The sequence below is a fragment of the Notolepis coatsorum genome (assembly GCF_963971535.1).
Source record: "Notolepis coatsorum genome assembly, contig: SUPER_7_unloc_1, whole genome shotgun sequence".
Classification (NCBI taxonomy): Eukaryota; Metazoa; Chordata; class Actinopteri; order Aulopiformes; family Paralepididae; genus Notolepis; species Notolepis coatsorum.
Genome location: NW_028174880.1, coordinates 290,984 through 295,662, shown reverse-complemented (window position 1 = coordinate 295,662; position 4,679 = coordinate 290,984).

Sequence of the window (4,679 nt, the reverse complement as noted above, 5' to 3'; positions counted from 1 at the left end):
CTCCGTCTCTTCCCCAAACAGCATTGAAACTACTGTTAACCTTGCTTCTACTTTGTGTCGTGTGCATTTGATTAATTCCGATCTGGTGACAGCTCATGACAGTCACACAGCCTGTAGTTGTCACTGAATTGTCTGTGTTTATGTGAAGTCTTTTTATGCTTTTTCTATTAGTTGTAGTTGAGTTGATGATTATATTGTTAAACACGTTTCGCAATTATGCCACAACAATGTGGAACGCCCTACCCACAGCCGTAAAATAATGTGAATCCCTACCCACCTTCAAAACCGCTCTAAAAGAGCACCTACGGGAGGCCGCAATTCGAAACTGGCCCCCGGTAAATGTCCAACCCCCCCGGCCCCCCCATCCACCCCCCCCCCCCCCCCCCCCCCCCCCAATGTACTGTTTCCTCCCCCTCAAATGTATATATTATTTTAGAAACTCTGTCTGTAAATAAACAGTACTGTATATTTGTATATTATCTTGTATGTCATAAATGTCTGGATGTAACAGTACTGTCTATCTGTATGTCATGTATATCATAAATGTTATGATGAATTGAAAATGGGGGACCCTGATGTAAACAAGACGAAAGTCTTTCTCTGGTCTGCATCCCCTTAACAATTGTGTGTATTGAGTTGTACTGTATTGTACCCATACTGCAATCTGTTAATAAATTCATTCATTCATTCATTCAGCACTATTTCAGGACTAAGAGTTGAAGAGATTAATCTGAAATGTAGTGTATGTTAACAGTTCACGGTAGGTGTATTAAAGATACCCACCAGATATATTTAAAGTAAACCCTTAAAAATGTTCTATATACAAATGTGTACAAATGTTTTTTTTCTTCTGCAAACTGTTCAATAACCTACACCTCCACCCTCATTGAGATGCAAGGATCTATTAATAAGCCAACAGGCAACAAGCACTCGTTGATATTTACCAGGAATTTCAAGTCAGCAGCTTATTCTTTCATTATGTCATAGTAGTAAGTGACATAGCTATATGTCAATATCTACTCAGAAAAAGGAAAATATTTTCTCTATTAGTCCACTAGATGGCGACATGTGGCCAGTTAAGAAAAAGCTTGCGGCAGTGAAAAAATAAGAGAAAAAAACTACTTCTTCTTACTTGATTGATTGGTTGAAAACTTTATTAACAGATTGCAGAATGGGTACAATACAGTACGGCTCAATACACACAATTGTTAAGGGGATGCAGACCAGAGAATGTAATATATGTGTCATATATGTTATGATGAATTGAAAATGGGGGACCCTGATGTAAACAAGACGAAAGTCTTTCTCTGGTCTGCATCCCTTATCCTTAAGTCATTGCTAGGTAAGCTGCCCTTATATATCTCCAGACTTCTGTCCTTTTATACTTGCTTTTTTTGGGATGGGATGCTTTTAAATGTTCCTTTTTATGCAGTCAGAGCTCGGTAAAGCTGCATTCTCCCACTATGCTCCCTTTTTATGGAATACGCTGCAAGTAAAACTTTGTCTAGAGGCACTTCCTACTGTAAATGCTTTTAAAGGTATGCTACGACTAGCCCTTCATGAAACATGTAACTGTTTTACCTGCTGCTATTGCTGATCTGATTATGCTCCTTGCCACTTCACAAATGGCCTTCTGTATTTATATTTTTTGTTTAATGCCCTTGTTTTATGTTGAAACTTGTTGTGTGCCGTGTTGGTCAGGACTCCCTGGAAGAAGAGATCAGTTGTATCTCAATGGGACATTCCTGGATAAATAAAGGATAAATAAAATTACAAAATAAAATACCCTTAACAATTGTGTGTATTGAGCCGTACTATATTGTACCCCATTCTGCAATCTGTTAATAAAATGTTCAATCAATCAATCAATCAATCAATCAATTAATCAATCAATCAATCAATCAAGTTTATTGCTACTGATGCCAAGTAATCTTTGTTTTGTTGATGGTTAATTATTGACAACAGCAGCTTGGCGTCCAGCACAGGTTTCCCGTTAACGACAACAAAGTTGATCTAATGGTCTTACTGATTATGTTCCTCTTACTCTTGTTCATCCAGGAAGTGATGCCAACCTCATATCTGTTGCCATAAAGGGACGTTCAAACGCTTCTGTTATTACCAGACAAGACCCAGGCGGCTGGACGTTGAACACAACCGTTAAAGGGGAATTCCACCCATTAGAATAATTCACATAATGTTCCTCCTGTAACCAGGACAGTTTAGTCAGCGTCTGTGAACACACACCACGCATTGATTGATTGAACATTTTATTAACAGATTGCAGAATGGGTATACAACACAGTACGGCTCAATACACACAATTGTTAAGGGGATGCAGACCAGAGAAAGACTTTCGTCTTCTTTACATCAGGGTCCCCCATTTTCAGATCTACAAATATACAGTACTGTTTGTGAGTACAAAGATAGTCTAAAAAGAGAGTATATACATTTGAGGGGGAAGAAACTGTACATTGGAGGAGGTTGGGTAGGTGGGGTGGGGGGGGGGAACTGTACATTGGAGGTGGTTGGGTGGGTGGGTGTTATTTCCTGTGAAAAAACATTTATTTTTTACAGTGGCAGACAGTCCGTGCATCATGTTTATGACGTGTGGTAAGATGTGGTCGAGGTGTTGAGATGTGTATATAAAGACCAGAGCAGCCTCCTCTCATCACTACATCACTGACCCACCTGGTACCTGAGGAACAGCTGATATTCACCTCATACAGGTGAGAGAAGAAAGGTCTACATCTCTCTCTCTCTGTTTCTGTCTTTCACCCATCTCTTTCTCTCCCTCTTTCATTCATTATGTTAGCTGTTCTTTCTCTCTATCTCTCTTTCTATTTTCCTCCAGTTCTCTCTCTCTCTCTCTCTCTCTCTCTCTCTCTCTCTCTCTCTCTCTCTCTCTCTCAATTCAATTCAATTCAATTCAAATGGGCTTTATTGACATGGGAAACATACATTTACATTGCCAAAGCCAAACAAAACAAAACAATCAAACAGAGAAATCAGTACATTACAGAAGGAATTTCTTGTATGATTGACAGTCTTTATGGTGGTTGTATTCCGTTGGATGTCCTTTTCTTGTCACAGCAGCTCACAAATCTTGCTGCTGTGTTTGCACATTGTTATATTTCTCCCAGAAGGTAGGGACGTTTTGAGTTATTTTCCATGTTTTCCAAAGTCTCTTTAAGTGTTTGCAATTTGTGGGAAGTATATGTCTCTGATGTCTTGGTATAGTGGGCAGGTTGTTAAGAAGTGGAGCTCGGTTTCCACCTCTTCTTGTGTGCAGTGGGTGCATAGTCTGTGTTCTCTTCTCGAAACTGGCCCCTGTAAATGTCCTAACCCAACCCCCTCCAATGTACAGTAAATTACCAAGTATGGTTTTGTCAATATTCCAATGTACAGTTTTGCTTGTACAGTGTTCCCCACCCACCCAACCCCCTCCCCCCCCACCCACCCAACCAACTCCAATGTACAGCCCCCCCCCACCCCCCCCCCCCCCCCCCCCACCTACCCAACCTCCTCCAATGTACAGTTCTTACGTCAAATGTATATACTCTCTTTTCTGGACTCTTTTTGTATCACAAACAGTACTGTATTTGCAAATCTGGTATGTCATAAATGTATAGATGTAGCAGTACTGTCTATCTGTATGTCATGTATGTCATATATGTCCTGATGAATTGAAAATGGGGGACCCTGATGTAAAAAAGACGAAAGTCTTTCTCTGGTCTGCATCCCCTTAACAATTGTGTGTATTGAGCTGTACTGTATTGTACCCATTCTGCAATCTGTTAATAAAGTTTTCAATCAATCAATCAATCAATCAATCAATCAATCAATCTCTTGGGAGCCAGGTCTGCCTATGGCGGCCGGCCTTTCTCGATGGCTAGGCTGTGCTCGCTGAGTCTGTACCTAGTCAAGGATCTTCTTAGTTATGGGTCAGTCACAGTGCTCATTTATTCTGCCACTGTGTACGCTCTGTTTAGGGCCGAATAGCATTTCAATTTGCTCTGGTTTTGGGTTGATTCTTTCCAATGTGTCAGATAGTTTTCTTTTTGTTTTCTTATAATTTGGTTTAGTCCAGTGTGGTTTCTGTCTGGTGGCTCTGCTTGTGTTTGTGAGCAGAGTCCCAGAACCATCTGGCTGAGTGGGCATCTATCGAGGGTCTCTCTGTGGGTGAGGGCTATGTTGTGGAGTGTGTCTGGGTCACTTTCTTTTAGGTGATTATTTTGGATTTAGTGGTGGGTTACGTGGGTATCTTCCTAGTTCTGCTCTGCATGCATTATTTGGTGTTTTCCGTTGGGTGCGGAGAATGGATTTGCTAAATTCTGCATGCAGAGTCTCAATTGGGTGTTTGTCCCATTTGGTGAAGTCTTGAAGTCTGTCTCTCTATGTGTTGCTCTCTGTCCTCCTCTGCTTGACTCTCTCTCTCTCTCTCTCTCTCTCTCTCTCTCTCTCTCTCTCTCTCTCTCTCTCTCTCTCTCTCTCTCTAGACCTCCATCATGAAGCTTCTATCCCCAGGCCATCAGGCTGCTAAACGAACAATAATCACTATGCAACAACCATCAAATGCACACAGCACACACACCCACACACTCACTCAAACAAACAACACACTGCAGCACCCACTCTCCACACTTTAGATCACACAAACACACTTACACTTTATATTTATT